At 40.7% G+C, this 22,562-nt stretch overlaps 1 protein-coding gene and 1 long non-coding RNA gene across 4 annotated transcripts in view; both read left to right on the plus strand.

Annotated features, from left to right (window-relative positions):
• Window positions 1–22,562, plus strand: part of LOC118391440 (neuroligin-1-like) — a 275,657-nt gene that overhangs the window by 130,327 nt on the left and 122,768 nt on the right. The window lies entirely within an intron of this gene.
• Window positions 6,867–22,562, plus strand: part of LOC118391451 (uncharacterized) — a 63,499-nt gene continuing 47,803 nt past the window's right edge. For both annotated transcript variants that reach the window (XR_004827142.2, XR_004827143.2), the window contains exon 1: window positions 6,867–7,063. This is a non-coding gene — a long non-coding RNA (uncharacterized LOC118391451). The remainder of the gene's footprint in view (window positions 7,064–22,562) is intronic.

Consider the following 22,562-nt stretch of genomic DNA (forward strand, 5'->3'; position numbering starts at 1 on the left):
GAAAACTGAGGATGGATCAACAACATTGCAGTTACTCCACAATACTAACCTAACTGACAGAGTGAAAAGAAAGAAGCCGTTACAGACTAAAAATATTCCATAACATGCATCCTGTTTGTAAAAAGGAGCTATTGTAATACTACAAAAATTGTGACAAATTGTGACACTTTTTGTCGTGAATACAAAGTATTATGTTTGGGGCAAAACTCATTACTGAGTGCCACTCTCCATATTTTCAAGCATAGTGGTGGCTGCATCATGTTAAGTGTATGCTTGTAATCGTTAAGGACTGGGGAGTTTTTCAAGCACAGGCAAAATCCTAGGGGAAAACCTGGTTGTTTGCTTTCCACCAGACATTGGGAGATTAATTGACCTTTCAGCAGGACTATAACCAAAAATACAAGGCCAAATCTACACTGGAGATGCTTACCAAGAAGACAATGAATGTTCCTGAGTGGACAGCTTTAACTTAAATCTACTTGAAAATCTATGGCAAGACCTGAAAATGGTCAACAACCAATTTGACAGAACTTGAAGAATTTGGAAAATAATTATGGGTAAATGTTTCACAATCCAGGTATGGCAAGGTATTAAAGACTTACCCAGAAACACTGACAGCTGTAATCACTACCAAAGGTGATTCTAACATGTATTGATTCAGGGAGTTGAATAATCTAATCAAGATATTAGTGTTTATTCACTTACTTTGACATTACATATGATTTTGTGTAGATCATTGACAAAAAATGACAATTAAATCAATTTTAATCCCACTTTGTAACACAACAAAATGTAGAATAAGTCAAGGGGGGGTGAATACTTCGTGAAGGCACTGTACATATGTGTGATACTTGCGACTTCAGATGTCAACCAATGTTTTTAATTTAGTCCCAAAACACCTTGGTGCGTAAGTACATTTTTTTTAAGTACCTGATGTATCTTCCCTTTAAATTGTCGTTCATTTTTACATTAGTGAAGTTTGACTGTGGTTGGCTGGAGACCTCTTTTATTGTATTGGAGCACTGAACTGTTTACCTGCCTGTCGTCACTGCAGATTGTAATACCAGTGAAAACACCCGATGATGAACAATGAGATCCAATCTCTGTTCGGGGTAGAAAATAAAGCAGTTATTGAAAAAACAACAGTACTGATATACTGTTTGTTTTATCATCTGAGCAAAGAGGGCAAAAAGTGCACCTGGGAGATCGAAATAGGAATGAAAAATGCACATATATGCATGAATAGGAATAAGGAAAAAATGATTGTTTCATTTTTAGCACACCACCCCCTTTGTCAGTTGATGTGGAGCAGTTATAAAATATTATTTATCTTCTCTTAACCATGCTTCATCTCTTCTCTCTCTTTATTTTCCACTTCCCTCCTTCCTCTGTTTCTCACTGCTGGTTATTAATATGTGGGTCAGCCTCAGAGGAGAATGAGGATGAATTAAAATACCAGGAGTGCTGCATCCATCTCCATGAAGAATATGGTGGCCATAATAAATCATTATGAGTGCTTTGATCAGAGCTGGACTGACAGGGACTCTAATCAGCAATATTGGACACAATGCATCAGCCGCAACCCTACAGATATGCTAATGATATTAAGTTCTCGCTGGTGTCCATAAATGTGAGGGCCGGTTGGTGTTATTGACAGAATCCTCGGCTCCAGGGGGGAGACTGGGATCGAATAGCATCATTATTCCTCACCAGGGAAAAGTGGGATCAGGCTTTGGAAACCTCTTTGAATTATCGGAATATACATTTTTATGATTAAGTAATACACCATCTCGCTTCTGTTCGAGGATGAAATTTGAAACAAGGAATTTGCTGCCCTGGCCGAGCCATCAAATATGGATTGCGGTGGTTTTGGCCTGTGCTGTATGAGTGGACGTTAGCAGAACAGGGGAAAGATGTGAGAAAATGGCTGACTGACTGTCTCGGTATTAGGAAGGCCAGCGCCTCTACTCATGGCAAAGGGGATATATCATACTTTTTTCACATTGTCATAATTGTATGTCTCATCTCTGGGTGAATGGAGTAATATGCGCACAGACATTTCTTTCTTACATATTTGACATATTTCTTCATTCTCTGTCTAATCTCTGTCCAATGCCCTCGTTGGTTAGTGCAGGGTAAAGGACATTCTTAGGATAACTATTATTGGCAGCATGTTTCTGTTGACTGTCATGCTTTTCAGGTCTTCATGATACAAATGTCTTGGACTTTGAACTGGATTCATTCAAATGTGAACTGCACTTTTAAATGAATAATATTTCAATGGTGAAATGATAATACACAAACTAAAACCTAAAGACCTGACCAGCTTTTGCTATAGCTGTTGGTCAGAGACAATTTTATATATGAATGGACAAAACCATCAGTCACGTGACACCATTCAAGACTCAATATTGCATGGAAGACGAATTAAATCGGTTAAGATGGCGTCTCATGGAGAAAATATTGTAACATGTACAGTTTGAGCTACTCCTGGAAGTCACATTGCAGGCTAGCTCAGTGCTGCACCCTTTCATGCGTAACTCAAATTGAAGGCCAACCGGTATACTGCAGGAATCTACTAGCAACTAAATTATCCTATCCTTATCACTTCTTCTGTGTGTGATTTAAAATGTTAAAAATTCAAGGACATACATTGAGTATTATTGGTACCATGATTTTCTTCTAAATGTTTTTTGTACTTACATGAAGATTGCAATATTTCCATTCACTATAATGGGGCATCCTGTTTTCTTTATATTTTTTTAGGTGTTAGATTAGCCTTAATATTGCAGATAGATTGTGGCTGCCGTCAATGATATTGTCTGCTAATTTCCAATCCCCATATATATATTTTTTGTAAATACATAAAATATATGTATATATTAAATATATATTTTCTTTATTATTTCCCCTAAACAGACCATCCCTCCCCTAATTGGAGTAAACTAATGGACAACAACACTTATGCTTCTACTACCAGCTTATTCATACTATATACATTTTATGTTTTACAATAGTTTTTTGTTGTTTGTTTTTAGTCCCTTCCTTCAGCTCCACTCAACCCATCTATCTCTGAACACCATCCAGTTTTGATTTCTATTTTGTTTTCTGCAAAAGCAGTCGGCCTTGAACTTCGGTGGCTTCAATGAGAGAGGGCAGTCGTTGTCCCTTGGTCATAGAGCACCATCTGTGTTTTAGTGTGAATGTACAGCGAGTTCTAGTTCACTTCAGGACCATTTCACCATGTCACCCCTTTACATCACTAAGAGTTTTAGGACAAAATGAAATGGGAGGAAAAAAACATCTCTGCTCCATCTGTAGTAGACGCGTTTCAAAAATGACTGCCCCCTGGCCCAGTCTTTTATTTAACAGTCTTATTTAGAGAAGATAGCTCCAAGCACCTGGTCAACTAAAGTCTGATCTCTTAAACTCTCAATGTTGTCAGTGGAGCTGAAATGTGGCGGCGGCAGCCATTGGCCCAGAACACATTTGGGTCATAAGCATGTTATTTGGGATGACTCTTTAATTGTGAGTGGTCATAGCACAGTAGTATATCAGTCCACATTCGAATATACACTGTGAGTAAATGTAATATGCAATAGAATAATCTGACGTTAGGCTTGACATGAACTGTCGCGGAACAAAGGGGGTTCTTGGCCACGAAACCACAATCCTGGACCTAACTCTAAACATCATCTCCACATGTTCTGGGTCTTGCAGCCCGTGCCTCTCTCTTCCTCGCCCAGAGGTAAACATGCCCAGCAGCTTGCTCTCTGTTCATTCCCTTGTCTGTCCCTTCCTATCACGGGTGGCGCTTTAATTTGCTCGCCGTCTCTCGTTATCTCATTAGGATGGCTGTCAAATGGCTCCAACAATTACCATCCCTGCTCCTTCAGAAAGAGGTGTGGGTCTAATTGTGTGAGCCTGCAGGGTATCTCATCATGAGACATGGTTAGGCCTGCTCAGACTTGGAGTTTACTGGCCACCACCTCCACCACAACAACACAACATCGTGACTCAAACGGGGGGAACCGAGGTTAATTTAAAAGCATTATTTAATTATCTTTGAGTCCTGGCCGGGAGATGAAAGTGATTTATTTTGGTCCAGATCTGATACCCTGTATTCAATCTATTGGGAAATGTTGTGACTGAAGCACTGCAGATGGTGTTTCATAATTTCTTTTCAATCAGTTCCACCTGCCCTCTGTGATAGCTTAGATATAAAATATTTCACCACCTCCTCTAAAGTGGTTTATGTCCTTGGAGATGTGGCACAAATCTGAGACAAAATCGCACAGAAAATGTATACACAAAAGTACTAGCTACCTCTCCTAGCACTGGCACTAGTAAAACTAATACCTCTACTACTGCACTACTACTGTACCACAACTTGAACCACTAATTTATTCTAAATGATATGCTGTTTGATAATGTCAAACCTAACAGCAACCATGCTCATGGTCTTCATTTGGAATGTATGATGGAAGGCAGAGAGGGAGCCCGACACATAAGGTCCAGTCAGGGCGGGGTGAGGGTGAGAGCGCGCGGCACAGAGGCAGTGAGTGTTGACCTTGTATGAGCATGTGTCTCTGGGCCGGATCCCAGGGACTGAGTCCTGAAAGGTTGGCTGAGCAGTTTCCCCGGCTGAGGTCCCAGGCCAGCCAGAAAGCAGGAGGGAATCACACACACACACACACACACACACACACACACACACACACACACACACACACACACACACACACACACACACACACACACACACACACACACACACACACACACACACACACACACACACTGTACCATGTGCCCTGCTGACGGGGAAAGGCTTAAGCCAGACTCTCCATGAGTTCCCAGTGTGTGAACCTCCCATTGGTTTCCAATGTAGTGCTTATGGTACCCTTTATGTAGGCTAGTTGCCATTTACTGTATTATTTATGTACAGTATGTATCTATGTCTGTGTGGTGTTGTAATTTATACTGTAGAGCATATGTAAGTATGTTTGTGCAACAATGCCCTTCATGAATGTGTAAGCCTGCGGGGCCCATTAGCTTTGGTGTGTGTGTCACTTTAAGTAGAGCATCTATGGCGGTGGCAGCTGGGGCCGCTGAGCTGTGGAGGGAGAATGAGCCTCTGTCTCGTTTGCTTCGCGGGAGGTCCTGGAGTGTAATAGCTGGCATCTGCGGGGCTCCCATTAGAAGGGTTCTTGCACCTCCCCAAACTGGGCTCTGTTTTCAAAGCAAATTAGCCAGCACTTCTATACTCCAATGTTCATCCTCACCTCACGCCAAGGAAGTGTGTCGCGGCTTAAATGTCAAAACATTTAAAAAGCTGTGGTCTGGCTCCTTCATTATGGTGAACGGTCCTGGAATTGTGATGGTCTGTTTAGGTTTACTCTGCTTAAAATAATACAGTACAGGGACGTCCTTCCTGAGAGGCACCATAGAGACAACTTAAGAACACTCGACCACAAGTCAGTTGCTGTCACAGTAATTCACAGGAGAGAATACACTTAAAAGAAAATGTTTTTTACTGCGATTCAGCACATTTTCGCCTGATTGGACTTAATAGAAAACACAACCTCAACCATCCCTTGGCTCAGTAAACACTAGCTGGGTAGTTTAGTGTGTGTGTGTGTCTGTTTTGTTTTAGGGTCTTGTAGTGAGTTTCTTTGGCCAGAAGAGGGAGTAGGGTCCAGCTGCGATCCCAGAGAGAGACATACACCTGGGTCATCTCTTGTCTCAAAGTGTGAAAGACAGAACAGTAACCTAGGTTATGTTAACGTTTAGGAGCTATAGATGTGGCAGCTGTTTCAACAGCACATAATGAGATTTTAATGTATGATTCATACACTTTAAGTGAGTTATTCTAAATGAAATGTAGAACATACCAAACCAATGTGAGACGAGGTGTGGAGCAGGGGCGTAATGTGTGAAATTTAGCCAATGTGCTGATATTGTCCAGCAGATAGATGAAATAATTGTTCCAGTTTATGATACAAGCATCAAACTTGGTACACTAATACTAGGTACCTTAAGGAACATTTTAAAGATTGGAGGCAGCCTAGGAAGCCTCCCAGTCAACCAGGTCATCCAAATTTCCTGTTAGAAGAAAATTGGGTAAAATCATTCCAAACAATAAAAAAAGAGTTTGTAATGTTATCTACCCACCAAAGAAAATCCATAGAGAATATAGACAATTCTGACCATAAAGTACTCTTAAGACCTTAATAAGGTTCATATTGAGGTCATTTTAAGCATAGTCCAGCGGCTACGTAATTTTTGGGGGCACTTTATGATTAATTATTTCTGGCTATAGTGTCATCGCAGATTGTCCATTACCCCTTGTCGGTCATTTCCAATATGGCCACTGAAAAATAGGTTAAGAAACCCAAACTAGCTAACTGGTTGGATAAATGTCACCAGGGGTACTTTTGCTCCAGTCAGAGAGTAAGAAGATAACAGAGACGATGTCAAAGTTCACATATTTATTGAGGACTTGTGGTTGGACATGGTAAAGTTGGATTTGTGTGTGGTTCTTCAACAAAGTAGAGACATAATAAGCAGGTTGCATAACATAACAGGTACATGGGATAAGGATGAATCTATTAAAACAATCTATCTCAAATAATTTAAATTAGGAAACGACATGACATCTTAATGTTGTGACTCAAAAATATGCATGGAAAATAGGAAACAAACGTGCTCTTAACTTAAATGCACACAACTGGAAAGAGACTGAGGAAGGGCTTGACAGGATTTAAATACAAACTAAAGGTGTGAATGAGCCTATCAGGGCAGTCCTGATAATTAGTGACAAGGATGTGGGATTGAGAGAGAGTCAACAGGTGAAATCAACTTGGTTGATCAAGTTAATCTCAGTAGTATGCTGCTCCACTCTGAGGGCTTTTGTACATATGCCAACGAGCTTTATGGGACTGGAAGTAATTCACATGGCCATATCTTCATAAATAATTGGTACATACACCCCAGTGATGGCTTAACATGTTAGAGGAGGTCTGGAAAATACAGTAAAATGGACCAAAGTTGGCATGTAAATGTACGTATGTATCCTTTAAATTGTTTGTAGGGAAGTGGTGAAAGCGTGTGCCAACTTACTGTTTTTTGTAAATGATTTCATGGCTAATTCCAATAGTTTACATGTAAACACTCTAAAATGTATGAAATGGTATTTAATATGACATTCTTTTTTTGTGTCAATTTTAAGAAATGTTTCAAGAAACCTGTACATGCCACTTTAGGTAAAATCCCATAGAAATGCCTTATGTCCAGCAGAGAGACAGCTAACCCATTATGATGAGACCTTTCAGTCTTGAAACAAAGTGAGTAAACTACTACATAACGATAACTAGCTATAGTGGCATTGCAGATTTAATAACCCATTAAAATATAATATTCCAGCTTTCCAAAATGACCTCCAACCAGCTACATTGGTTCTAATTGGACATAATTTACATGGCCATATCTTTGTATATAATGCAGTCCAATGATGGCTTAAAATGTTTAAGGTGGTCTGGAGTATGCCTTATGTGTGTGTCCTTTATACATTTCTTGAAATTAACAAAATACAGAACATCATATTTTATATGATAACAGAAGATGGCGCCGGAAGAAATGGCAGCTGTTTTACGGGCGACTAACCAATTGTTCTATTACGTGTTTTTTTTCACGTTATTTGTAACTTATTTTGTTCATAATGTTTCTGCCACTGTATCTTACGGCAAAAAAGAGCTTCTGGATATCAGAACAGCGATCACTCACCTCGGATTAGACAAAGATTTTTTCTTTAACAAGCAAGACGCACAGAATGTACTTCAGACACCCAACAAGGCCGAAATCCCCGTCATTGGCAAGAGAAAGAGATGCAGGTATAGAGACAGGGTGGGGTGCCTCATAAGGATCCGCCGACGTCAAGAGGGAAATATGCCCTTATCATCAATATTACTTGCCAACGTACAATATTTGGACAATAAATTAGACGATGTATGATCACGAATATCCTACCAACGGGACATCAAAAACTCAAACATCTTATGTTTAACCGAATCGTGGCTGAATGACAACATGGAAAACATTCAGCTGGTGGGATATACCCTGCACTGGCTAGACAGAACAGCACACTCCGTCCGGTAAGATGAGGGGGTGCAGTCTGTGTATATTTGTAAACAACAGCTGATGCATTAAATCTAAGGAGGTCTCTAGATTTTGCTCGCCTGAAGGAGAGTATCTCATGATAAGCTGTACACCACACTATTTGCCAAGAGAGTTTTCATAATTTTTTTTCATGGCTGTTTATCGACCACCACAAACGGACACTGGCACTAAGACCGCACTGAGTCAGCTGTATAAGGAAATAAGCAAACATGAAACCGCTTACCCAGAGGCGGCGCTCCTAGTGACTGGGGATGTTAATGCAGGGAAACTTAAATCAGTTTCACCTCATTTCTATTAGCATGTTAAGTATGCAACCAGAGGGGGAAAAACTCTAGATCACCGTTATTCCACACACAGAGACATGTACAAAGCTTGACCTCACACTCCATTTGGCAAATCTGACCATAATTATATCCTCCTGATTCCTGCTTACAAGCAAAAATTTAAGCAGGAAGCACCAGTAACTCAATCTATAAAAAAGTGGACAGATGAAGCAATCACTAAACTACAGGAGTGTTTTGCTAGCACAGACTAGAATGTGTTCCAGGAGTCTTCCGATGGCATTGAGGAGTACACAACATCCGTCACTGGCTTTATCAATAAGTGCATCGAGGACGTCGTCCGCACAATGACTGTACATACCCCAACTAGAAGCCATGGATTACAGGCAACATTCGCACTAACCTAAAGATTAGAGCTGCCGCTTTCAAGGTGCGGGACTCTAACCCGGAAGCTTATAAGAAATCCTGCTATGCCCACAGGCGAACCATCAAACAGGCAAGCATCAATAAAGGGCTAAGTTTGAATCATACTACACTGGCTCCGATGCTCGTCGGATGTGGCAGGGCCTGCAAACTATTACAGACTACAAATGGGGAGCACAGCCACGAGCTGCCCAGTGACAAGAGCCTACCAGAGGAATTATGCTCACTTCGAGGCAAGTAACACTGAGACATGCATGATCACGCTCTCCGTGGCCAACGTGAGTAAGACCTTTAAACAGGTCAACATTCACAAGGCCGCTGGGCCAGACGGATTGCCAGGATGTGTGCTCCGGGCATATGCTGACCAACTGGCAGGTGTCTTCACTGACATTTTCAACGTGTCCCTGACTGAGTCTGTAATAGCAACATGCTTTGTGAGAATGCCATTCATTGACAACAGCTCAGCGTTCAAAACCATTGTGCACTCGAAGCTCATCACTAAGCTAAGGTTCATGGAACTAAACACCTCCCCTGCAACTGGATCCTGGACATCCTGACAGGCCGCCCCCAGATGGTGAGGGTAGGTAGCAACACATCTGCCATACTGATCCTCACCACTGGAGCTCCTCAGGGGTGCATGCTCAGTCCCTCCTGTACTCCATGTTCACCCATCGACTGCACGGCCATGTTTAAGCATGGGCAGACATTGCATTTGGATGATGCGTTTTATGCACATAAAATAATATTATTCAACAGGCTAGTGTGCAAACGTTGATTGAGAAATCATGACATCATTTTCGGGCATCTCAAAAAATAGCAGTACACCACTGAGTATAATAGGTTAAATCTCAATGTCACTATTGCTTGACATCTTTGTTTAGACTTTTACTTGCTTTGTGTAAAGGCTGAAAGGTCTCATCAAATCAAATGTTATTGGTCACATACATGTCATTAGCATACCTTAAGGGAACATTTTGACATTCGCCATATGGTTAGTGAGAAAGGCCATAATGCAAATGTACGGTCCCTTACCAGACGTCCGAAAACGTTTGTAAAATTCGCGGATGGCGTCGGGCCGTGCGGCAGGGCCGGATCTACCGGGAAGTCGCGAACTCTCTCAGACATTCGGTTTCCGTTTTATAAAATAATCAAATTTTGGTCAGTTTTCCGCTGTCCCGATAAATCCCACAAGAGGGCAAATGGAATCATATTGCAAATGTACAAAACATCACGAATCATGACGTGGCCTTATCTCCAAAACGGAAAAGACTTCGAAGACGAAACTTGGTGAGCGTAGGTTTGGCATAATGGGCAGTTGGCCCCGAACAAGATGGCGTCTAGGCCTCAACGGTTTTTGAGTTATGGCCATTTTTCTGGGATTAAAGGTCCAAAATGAAAATGGAGCAATAATTTTTCCGCTTCACGTCAAAGTCAAGGAGCCTCCGGTGTCAATAAAGAAAGAACCAGCCATTTATCTTTCGTCATTTAAGAGAAATCGTACAATGTCAAATTGGTGATGTTCAAAAATAGTTAAAAAAAAAAAACACTCACAGATCCAGTTGCAGCGTGTTCATACGAATCTTTTTAAAGTGTGCTTCGGAGCTCTGCGAGATTTCTGTGATTTTCTGAAATAACACACACTCACTAAACCCTCCGTAAATAAGTCAGTTCTTAACATAAAGACTTAAAACTCAAAATTCTATAATTGACTACCCCAAGGAGGATATGTGTTTACTTATAGCTTCCTGTGCCAACCGGAAGTGCCATAAATGGTGTCACGGGCTATTTCGAAGGGTTAAAAAAGTCAGATCTTTCCAAAACTTAATATGTGTGATTAGGCAACCCCCATGAACTGTAAATCAGTCATTTCCCCCATAACATTTCAAAGAAAACTAAATCACACACAGCCTGGAAGGAGGGACACATTGGGGTGCGTAGAGACATACACTGCCTGTATTAGTTAACCTTGTTGGAACTATTAATGTTGACGGGTTAGGGTTCCCATTTGGGAACGAACCCTCCCACGTTCAGCTGGAAGGTGGCGCATGGAACGCAAAAATATTCTTAGAAATATTTAACCTCCACACAATAACAAGTCCAATAGCTCAAATGAAAGATAAACACCTTGTTCATCTACCCAGCAAGTCAGATTTCTAAAATGTTTTACAGCGAAAACATAGCACATATTTATGTCAAACCACCACCAAAGACACAGCTAATTTGAATAGCCAAGTTGAACAAAATATGCAATCAACAAACGCAGGATTAAAAGAAAAATAATTCACTGACCTTTTGAAGATCTTCATCAGATGACAGTAATAGAACATGTTACACAGTACATTTATGTTTTTTTCAATAATATGCTATTTATATCCATAAATCTCTGTTTACAATGACGCAATGTTCAAAAAATGCTACTCAAATGTCCGGAGAAATGACGATAGCTCCGGCAGATAACGTCAGATAAAAAGCAATACACATCATAAACTTTGACTAAATATACATGTTCTACATATATATAGAAAGATACACTTCTTCTTAATGCAACCGCTGTTTTACATTTATTTTTAACGTTACAGAATTCGTTCACTAGGCTATAATATGAGACGGCGCTCAGAAATTAGCATTATGTCTCCTCTATCTTGGAGTCCACAGAAACCCAAATGTATTATATATTCCCTTACCTTTGATGTTCTTCCATCAGAAGACCTGGAAGGTCATACTTACCAAAAACAGCGTTTAGTTTTGAAGTCTGTGTCTTTAGGTTATCAAACTCGACAAATTCCGGTTGAAATGCAGCCAAAATTCTAGTGGATGCGCACCAAAACTTAAAAATTACATATTATATGTCGACTAAACTGGTCAAACTAAGTTCAGAATCAAGCTTTAGCATGTTATAAACGTGGAAAACAATCCTTAGCACGAACAGAAACACCGACATCGTTTGGTCAATCCTGGAAGAGAGCTCTGAAGCCGACGCGCGCATGAAAGTACATGTATTTTCGCGTGACCGGAAGGTCGCGATTCTCACAATGACAAGCCCGATTGAAAGCAGACATCATGCTGAAGACATAGAAACTGTTCCCAGGTCTGTAGCTGCTTGGGAGGGGTGGGGGCGATGACGTCAAAGTTGGGCCAACTTTTCTGATAACAAGAGAGAGTTTGGGAGAATGGCTGCCCTGAGAGTTCTGCTTTACATACAGACATAATTTGAACGGTTTTAGAAGCTTTAGAGTGTTTTCTATTCAATAATAATTATTATATGCATATATTAGCAATTTTGGACAGATTTTTTTCCTGTTTACTATGGGCACGCAATTCCTCCAAAGAGGGCAGTAGTCAGCCCTATCTTTAACAGGTTAACCTCTTAGAACTCTTGCTCTATACTGCCCCTGTTGGAGAAAGTGCGTGCCCATAGTAAACTGAAAATATTTTCCCCCAAAATTGCTAATATATGCATAGAAAAAATATTATCGAATAGAAAACACTCTAAAGCTTCTAAAACCGTTTAAATTTTGTCTCTATGTAAAGCAGAACCCTCAGGGCATGCATTCTCCCAAATGCTCTCTTGTCATGGAAAAAGTTGGCCCAACTTTGACGTCATCTCACACGCACTTCCCAAACAGCTACCGCTCTGGGAACAGTCTGTACGTGTTCAGCGCAAAGCCTGCTTTCAATGGGGCTTCTCATTGTGAGAATAGCGCGCTCACGGGAGTTTGAGCGAGCCGAAACCTCTCGGCCAAGCGAAAAAAAAGGTGACTGTTACGCGCGCTCTGGCCGGGTGATGTATTTTCTTCAGGATCGATTAAACGACGTGTGTGTTTCTGTTCGTCCTCAAGATTTCTGTGCACCTTTATAACATGTTAAAGCTTAATTATGAACATAGTTTGACAAGTTTACTCGACATATAATATGTAATTTTGACGTTTTGGTGCGCATCCACTTGAATTTTGCCTACATTTCGACCGAAATGTGGCTATTTTGAGAACCGAAAGACGCAGACTTGAAAACTAAACGCTGGTTTGGTAAGTATAATCCCTTCCAGGTATTTTGATGGAAGAACAGCAAAGGTAAGGGAATATTTATGTGGTAAATTTGGGTTTCTGTCGACTCCAAGATAGAGGAGCGATAATGCTAATTTTGGAGCGCCGACTCCTAGTATAGCCTAGTGAACGCAACCTGTAACGTTAAAAATAAATGTAACACATCGATTGCATTTAGAAGAAGTGTATCTTCCTATACATATGTAAAACATGCATATTTAGTCAAAGTTTATGATGTGTATTCCTTGTTAGCTGACGTTATCTGCCGGAGCTATCGACATTTCTCCTGACATTTTAGTAGCATTTTTTGAACGATGCATCATTGTAAACAGAGATTTATGGATATATATTGCAGATTATTGAAAAATAAAATGAATGTACTGTGTAACATGTTATATTACTGTCATCTGATGAAGATTTCAAAAGGTTAGTGAAATGATTTTTCTTTCTTTCTTTCTTTCTTTATTTCTTTCTTTCTTTCTTTATTTCTTTCTTTCTTTCTTTATTTCTTTCTTTCTTTCTTTCTTTCTTTCTTTCTTTCTTTCTTTCTTTCTTTCTTTCTTTCTTTCTTTCTTTCTTTCTTTCTTTCTTTCTTTCTTTCTTTCTTTCTTTCTTTCTTTCTTTCTTTCTTTCTTTCTTTCTTTCTTTCTTTCTTTCTTTCTTTCTTTCTTCTGTTCAAACCATAATAAAAACGTAAAACACGTAGTTACGTACCAGCTGCGGGTCCAGTTCTGATGTTATGTGTAGGCCTAGCTGAGGCGACCCCGAATCCCAAGTTCCGGCTCGATAGGTAATTTGGTGCCCGAGAAAGAACCTAATTGGTGCTGAAAATCAATTTTTTCCATGCCTTGCTATGGGGTCCTTGAATGAGCTATCGGACAGAAACGTTGGGGTCCGTCTATATGGACCGAGGAGGTCGCAATGCACCTAGTCTTGCGACTCTGGGACATTTGTAAATGTCGTCATTTTCGTGATGCAAAAATGAATTGAAGTTACTGCAAATGTACGAGGCTGTTTCTCGGTCCGAGAATCTTCTAGAGCCACGTAACTCACCACGCACTATCAACCTGAGGTCTAGAACAGGTTTCTAAAGTTTCGGAACTCTAGGTCTGACGGTTCTTTAAGGGGTTGCTAGGTTTTTGATTTTTTTTCCCTCACTTTTTCAAAATTTTGCTTTTGGATGTTGACTTGTGTTGCATTTGCAATATGAAAAACCACGGTGGAGTGCGCTCGCCACCTGTTGGATTTTTAAAGTGTTACAGCTGGCATTTGCCATATGGCATTTGCAATCAACTTTGAACGAAACAACGCCGAATTGAGTGGTATTGGACACCGTGTATATGGTTTGTCCAGTGCCAATGACTTCCCATTCATTTTTGTCCATTTCAGGGGAGTGTTCCCTTACAGATGTTATTGTGGGTGTAGCGACGAGCGATGTCAGAGAGGAATGGACTAAGATATAGTATAGAATACAGTATATACATATCATCATGAAAGTATTTTGTTAAAATTGGTTACTTGTCTCTCGGCTGAACATAATACATTCCTATGGGATTTTACCTAAAGTGACGTGTACAGGGCAGGTTTCCTGCTATTTTTCTTGAAATTGACAAAACAAAACAAAATATCATATTATATATCATTGCAATCAGTAGACTTCAAGGAACACCCACATTGCATGTAAACTATTGGAACAGTAACGTGGCATGTATTTTCTAAATTTTTACTAAACGTTTACAGGATAAAAGTTTAAATACGTCTTTAGACATGCAGCAGCTGTGTGTGAAATTTGGAGGCTCTATCACAGTCCACAATGTTTTCCCATAGCTGCTGGACTCTGGTCAAAATGACCTCAGTATGACCCCATGAAGGTCTTAAGAATATTTTATGATCAGACTTATTGTCTATATTATCTGTGGGGTTTATTTAGTGAGTAGGTAACCTTACAAAGTCATTTTGTTATTGTTTGGAATTATGATTTTACCCTATTTTTCTTTTAATGGAAAATCCTTATGGCAGCCATGTTATTAGAATGTCTACCCTGGCTGACTGACATGCTTCCCAGACAGCCTCCAACCTTTAAAATGTTCCTTAAGGTATCTGGTATTAGTTTCCCAAGTTTGATACTTGTATCATAAAGTGGAACGATCTCAGGTATGTTTGGTTCTTATTCGCTGGACTATCATGAGTATTCTTTTCAATTACCTTGTTTTAGGACCATGTGGTGTGTTTTTTTGCACTTCAGTAAGGAAAGATTGAGGAAAATGAGAAGTAGAAAGGGGGAGGGAGAGAGTGGTGAAGTTATTGCAATGAATTGAATGTATTATTCACAGTTGCCCTTCATGATGGCACTGTGTGCTGCTGTATCTGGAGGGGAGGAATTGAGAAGAGGGGAAATCATCCCTAATTTATGCTCTGCTCTTATTCCAGGCCTTGAATCTCTCTGATCATACAATAGACCTCTGAAATATATGTAGGTTCTTCCCCATAATACTGCTATGCTATCTTTAGCCAGTGGTGTCGTGACTAGGCGCAGTTCAACTCAACTATTTTATTGGAAACATTGAGGTGGAAGAGAATCCACTGAGGTAAGAACTGTAAGGTGCCAACTTTGATCTAAAAGGCCTGCCAACAAATGATAAATCCACATCACTACTCAGTTTTCTGTTTATGGCGACTTCACAGTTAGAGACAAGGAAACTTGGTTGGTTGTTATTTTCCCATCAGATTGGCTGTGGAAAGATCAAGTGAAGACTGCCATGTGTTTGGTCTCATACAGAGTGACATGATTGGCCTGGTAGGATCTTAGGAAGAGGTAAACCCGATGTGAAAATAAAGTATCTCCCCTGTACTACCTCAGTGTCTTTGCATGCTAACCACGGCTAAAAAAGAGACTTGCTTGGGCCATGAAACACGAGCAATGGACATTAGACCTGTGTAAATCTGTCCTTTGGTCTGATGAGTCCAAATGTGAGGCATGTGTGGTTCCCATCGTGAAGCATGGAGGAAGAGGTGTGATGGTGTGGGGGTGCTGGTGACACTGTCAGTGATGTATTTATAATTCAAGGCACACTTAACCAGCAAAGCTACCACAGCATTCTTCAGCGATACGCCATCCCACTTGGTTTGAGCTTAGTGAGACGAACATTTGTTTTTTAACAGGACAAGTATTCAAAGCACACCTCCAGGCTGTGTAAGGGCTATTTGACCAAGAAAGAGAGTGATTGAGTGCTGCATCAGATGACCTGGCCTCCACAATCACCCGACCTCAACACAATTGAGATGGTTTGGGATGAGTTGGACTGCAGAGTGAAGGAAAAGCAGCCAACAAGTGCTCAGCATATGTGGGAACTCCTTCAAGACTGTTGGAAGAGCATTCCTCATGAAGCTGGTTGAGAGAATGCCAAGATTGTGCAAAGCAGTCATCAAGGCAAAGGGTGGCTACTTTCAAGAATCTGAAATATAACATATTTTTTAATTTGTATAAAACTTTTTAGGTTACTACATGATTCCATATGTGTTATTTCATAGTTTTGATGTCTTCATTATTATTCTACAATGTAGAAAATAGTAAAAATAAGGGAAAACCCTTGAATGAGAGGGTGTGTAAACTTTTGACTGGTACTGTTTGTGCTTGTCGGGTGTAATGGTTTACACAGTGAATGCTTCCCTCACAGCTGCAGACAGCTAACAGAGGAATAAGAATGAGGCAATGAGGTGCTGGAGTTACGTTGTGGAAATTCTCATCTACCATACCTACAAGACAAATTACCCAGCTCTGACCACTAATGTTTATGGTAACTCAATCCATAGTAATATTGCATTGTTCCATATTGCATCCATATTGCATCCATATTGATCCATATTGCATTGATCCCATGACCTTGTGTCAATCACATTATCAGAATCATATCAGTACTGGCATAGCATGTCCAGTCTGGATGATGTTTCCATATGACATAAAAACAGGTAAATGGGCCTCCCGAGTAGTGCAGTGGTCTAAGGCATAGCAGTGGTAGCTGTGCCACTAGAGATTCTGGGTTCGAGTCCAGGCTCTGTCGCAGCCGGCTGCGACCGGCAGACCCATGGGGCGGCGCACAATTGGCCCAGCGTCGTCCGGGTTAGGGGAGGGTTTGGCATGCAGGGATGTCCTTGCCCCATCGCACACTAGCGACTCCTGTGGCAGAGCTGACGCGGTCACCAGGTGTACGGTGTTTCCTCCGACACATTGGTGCAGCTGGCTTCCGGGTTAAGCAGGCATTGTGTCAAGAAGCAGTATGGCTTCATTGGGTTGTGTTTCGGAGGACACATGGCTCTTGACCTTAGCCTCTCCCGAGTCCATACGGGGGTTGCAGCGATGAGACATGACTGTAACTACCAATTTGGATACCACGAAAAAGCGGTAAAAATATACACCTACAAGGATGCACTTTCATGCTAGGTTTAGGACCTCCTCATTTTGAAACTTATAGAGACTCCAACTGGTTTAGAATAATCTTAAAATGATCTAATTTGGTTTAGATGCAAGCATCCTGAAACTTCTAAAACAAGAAATGAATTTGACTTTGAGAAAACCTACATTTTTTACCACTTTTGGTATGTGGTGTCTTCCTTCACAGACTCCATGAAATGATGACCTTTTCGTAAGTATTTGTTCAAATTAATAATTTGGTGTATGGTTTCCTAGAAACAAGTGTGGTTCAAATTACCCCACTCCCTAGTGGTCTTAGCAAAGAGTTGGAGGTTAGATTATAGTCTCTATAGTTGTGGGCCCAAGGTGGAAGCAGTTGCTAAGAAACTAACAAGTATGGTGGTATATTAGCTGTGCTATTTTTTTTTGTCTGGATGACAAGTTCAGAGAAAAATGTCAGCGAAAAATCAATCTCTTCCACCCTCCTCTTGAGTATTGTTTTCACCTCAGCCTGTCTCCAAATCAAATGAGTCACATGAAAACATGTTCACTCATTATACTTGATGTGTCTTTGTGTGGATAGAAGCGGAGGTGGAAGCTAGAAAAGGCGGTGGTGGTGGGTTGGGTTGGGTGGATGGATAGATAGATAGATGGAGGGCGTTCAGGGACCTGGTTGAGTGACAGGCTCATCTGAGAGAGAGAGGGAGAGCAAGGGAGAGGGGTGAAGGGTACAGACGGCAGTTGACTTAGCCATTAGCAGAGGTGTAGCGGAAGGCCACCTTGAATGAAATGAGGGGTGGAGGAACACATTTACACTGTCTTCAAGGGAGGCATCCAATTGAGAATAAATTAAGGCAATTACCAGCGCACAGAAAGCGGCAGAAATCAGGTTTAGTGTGTTATTTGTGTTTGACATTGCTACATGCTTGTCAGTGTAAGTCTGTTTTGTGCTCTTTGTGTGTGGGAAGGAAGGCGTTGAGGTTTACGATAATGGATCCATGGAATGTGACTCTATATTTTATGCAGCTTGTCTATTTAAATGAGCTGTAAAATTAAAGCCAGGCCCACCACACAACCCACTCCACACTGTTTGCCTTTGCCACAATAGAGCAGGAGGAGAATGAGTGCTTTTCTGAAACAACAACACAGATGGCAGGATGGTTCCTCTCTAGGTTTCTTCCTAGGTTTTGGCCTTTCTAGGGAGTTTTTCCTAGCCACCGTGCTTTTACACCTGCATTGTTTGCTGTTTGGGGTTTTAGGCTGGGTTTCTGTACAGCACTTTGAGATATCAGCTGATGTACGAAGGGCTATATAAATAAATTTGATTTGATTTGGTCCCCCCAGACAGCTGTGGAGAGAGTGCAATGGAGAGAAAGACCGAGAAAAAGGGATAGAGCTAGAGAAAACAAGAAAGAGGGGGCTTAAGAGAGATGGAGAAAGATGAGTGACAGCCTTGCTTGTGCATTGAGGGAGGTGGAGAGAGAAAAGGATGGAGCAAGAGAGGGAGGGAGAGAGCAGAGTTTCTGGGGTCTCTTAAGAGATGTATCAGGACTGTGTTACTGTCAAAGTGCTGTAGTGCAGTCACCGGCTGCCTGTGTCACTCTCAATACAGAAAGGCTCTGACAGGAGACCTACAAGAAAAATGGCTGCTTGATTAGGTCAACCAGCAGGCTGACAACACAAGAAGGATTACACACTAAGCAATTGACGGAGACCACAAAACACAGTCACCCATCCAGTATTCTGAATGCTTGATTATCTGTAGCAGGACTGTTTATGTTTTGACTTCAGTATGTCCCAGGGTTTTAGAAGACTATCTCTTGATGATCTGATTTTGTTGTCCTTAAAGGCCTAGTCTGTAAATCCAATATTGGCATCCGTAGCCTCTGAGGCAATCCTCCATCAACATGATATTTATGTTTTGTGTGAAGGGGAAAGGCAGTTATTACATATCTGGTTATTTGATTAATCCTTCTCTAAGATGGCGCTAGAGCGCAAATATGTGCATTCATGTCGTTTCGATTTCAAATGGAAATGAGAGAAACAACTCCCAGCTGTTGTACTGTGAAATGGGTTTATCTAGTAACTTATTCATGCACATTTGCATCTTGCATTCATTTATTGCCGCAATAAAGCCAATTAAAATTGGTGCCAAAAAATATATTTTCTTCCTTCTGATGTGAGCTCTTCTTTGCAGAGAGTAGGGATGGGTAAACGTGGAAAACATTTAAAGCCAAACACACACACACACTCATTCATCTAAGGAACTGTACATGAACTGGTGCTGGCCCAAGTGTGTAATGAACCCGAAGAGGTGATTAAATGTGTCTCTGTCTCTTTCTCACGAACAGAGCTCTGGATGGATGGGTGCCAGGGGGTGTATGGTGGCACTGCATTGTTTACACGTGCCACATTCAAAATAGCTCTGTTAGGAGAAGATGTTCATCAACATGACACAGCACTGGCTACATATATTAATCAACTTCTCAAGGTATTAGCCTGTTATATCTTACGTCTATAGAAATACACATGAACATTGGCATTGGGTGTGTTTGCTTGTACCTGCTGTAGACCATTTTGTACTTTCAAATCTGATGAGACAATGCTTGCATGTTTATGGCATTGGTACACCATTTGTCTTGGTTCCAGTAATTATTTTGCCTATTTGTCTGCTACAATTCTACATAACTTTGATGACAGTGAATTAAAATGTAACTTCGTTATCCTGTGCTCCTCATCTATTCTCTCCTTACACAACTTGCAGTTCCACTTTCCCCTCTTGTTTCCAAGGGAACAGTTTCTAAGGTTACAAATTTACACTGTTCTTCTCTCTCACTCGCTCCACAGAAGGTCTATGCACCTACAGGAAAGAATCATGAATATGATGTGGTTATTGTGCTGCCAGATCTTTTAAAATATAAGTGATTACTCCCCGACCATACCCAGATCTTTAAAATATAAGGGATTACTCCCCGACCATACCCAGATCTTTAAAATATAAGTGATTACTCCCCGACCAAACCCAGATCTTTTAAAATATAAGTGATTTCTCATGGAACATAACCAGGTCTTTAAAATATAAGTGATTATTCCCCGACCATACCCAGATCTTTAAAATATAAGTGATTATTCCCGGACCAAACCCAGATCTTTAAAATATGTGATTACTCCCCGACCAAACCCAGATCTTTAAAATATAAGTGATTACTCCCCGACCATACCCAGATCTTTAAAATATAAGTGATTACTCCCCGACCATACCCAGATCTTTAAAATAAAGTGATTATTCCTCGACCAAACCCAGATCTTTAAAATATAAGTAATTACTCCCCGACCATACCCAGATCTTTAAAATATAAGTGATTACTCCCCGACCATACCCAGATCTTTGAAATATAAGTGATTATTCCTCGACCAAAACCAGATCTTTAAAATATAAGTGATTATTCCCGGACCAAACCCAGATCTTTAAAATATGTGATTACTCCCCGACCAAACCCAGATCTTTAAAATATAAGTGATTACTCCCCGACCATACCCAGATCTTTAAAATATAAGTGATTATTCCCCGACCAAACCCAGATCTTTAAAATATAAGTGATTACTCCCCGACCATACCCAGATCTTTAAAATATAAGTGATTATTCCCGGACCAAACCCAGATCTTTAAAATATGTGATTACTCCCCGACCAAACCCAGATCTTTAAAATATAAGTGATTACTCCCTGACCATACCCAGATCTTTAAAATATAAGTGATTATTCCCCGACCAAACCCAGATCTTTAAAATATAAGTGATTACTCCCCGACCATACCCAGATCTTTAAAATATAAGTGATTATTCCCCGACCAAACCCAGATCTTTAAAATATAAGTGATTACTCCCCGACCAAACCCAGATCTTTAAAATATAAGTGATTACTCCCCGACCAAACCCAGATCTTTAAAATATAAGTGATTACTCCCCGACCATACCCAGATCTTTCTAGGTGTGCCTTGAAGAATGCTCATTGCCATTCTGACATGAACACCATGTGATTGATGACCTACTCTCTGAAAAAGCAGGACATGACACACATCTCTGTAGATACACACATATCTGGTCCTTCACATCATCTGATGGATATGTTCTATTCCCTTGTGATCTCTCACAGGCCCAATTGAAACCCCTCAGAGTCAGACATGTTAAATTTGCCTCAGCTACGTTCAAATGTGATCCTAATCGCTCTCTACATGTGTCAAGTTAATGAATGGTCCTGCGTGGAGAGTCAGGGAAGCAGCAGGAGTGGTGAGAGGGTGGGAGGGAGGGTGGCTGGCCAGTGGTAGCTCCTGCTTTTCCAACTACATATTAATATACTGGCCATGTTGCTTGTTGGACCATTATCTGAGAAAAATAGAGCCTCTCTGAGGATGCTGGAATGTGTGGGAGAGTCGGCGATGAGCTAGCAATATTATGTTGATAAATGAGTGGGTTGATGGTTGGGCACGGCTCAAGTGAGCCATCCTACTATAAGCTTGTATTTCCACTGCAATGTTTTGATGAGTGGGGTGACATCTTAGAGCTCGATCTGTAGGAGCATATTTTATTTGCTTACCATCTGGTTGAAGCATCGACTTAATGGAAATCTCTGGCTGTTTTAGAAGGAATGGATGAGCTTGTGAACACTTGGATGTGTTATTTGTACAGTGCCATCAGAATGTATTCGTACCCCTTGACTTACTATAGTTAGTCTAAATTCAAAAATAATTAAATACTGTAGACCATTGCCAGGCAACCATTTTCAGGTCTTGCCATAGAATTTTAAGTAAATTTAAGTCAAAACTGTAGCTTGATCACTCAGGAACATTCACTGTCTTCTTGGTAAGCAACTTCAGTGTAGATTTGGTGTTGTGTTTTAGGTTATTTTCCTTCTGAAAGTTGAATTCATCTCCCAGTGTTTGGAGGAAAGCCAGCTGAACCAGGTTTGCTCTAGGAATGTGCCTGTGCTTAGCTTCATTCCATTATTTTCATCCTGAAAAACTCAACAGTCCTTAACGATTAGTGGTACTCAGTAATATGTTTGGGGCAAATCCAACACAACACTTTGTATTCAGGACAAAAAGTGAATTGCTTTGCCACATTTTTGGGAGTTTTCCTTAGTGCCTTGTTGCATACAGGATGCATGTTTTGGAATTTTTGTTTTCTGTACAGGCGTCCTTCTTTTCAGTCTGTCATCAAGGTCAGT

This window comes from Oncorhynchus keta, chromosome 1 (assembly GCF_023373465.1).
Source record: "Oncorhynchus keta strain PuntledgeMale-10-30-2019 chromosome 1, Oket_V2, whole genome shotgun sequence".
Lineage (NCBI taxonomy): Eukaryota > Metazoa > Chordata > Actinopteri > Salmoniformes > Salmonidae > Oncorhynchus > Oncorhynchus keta.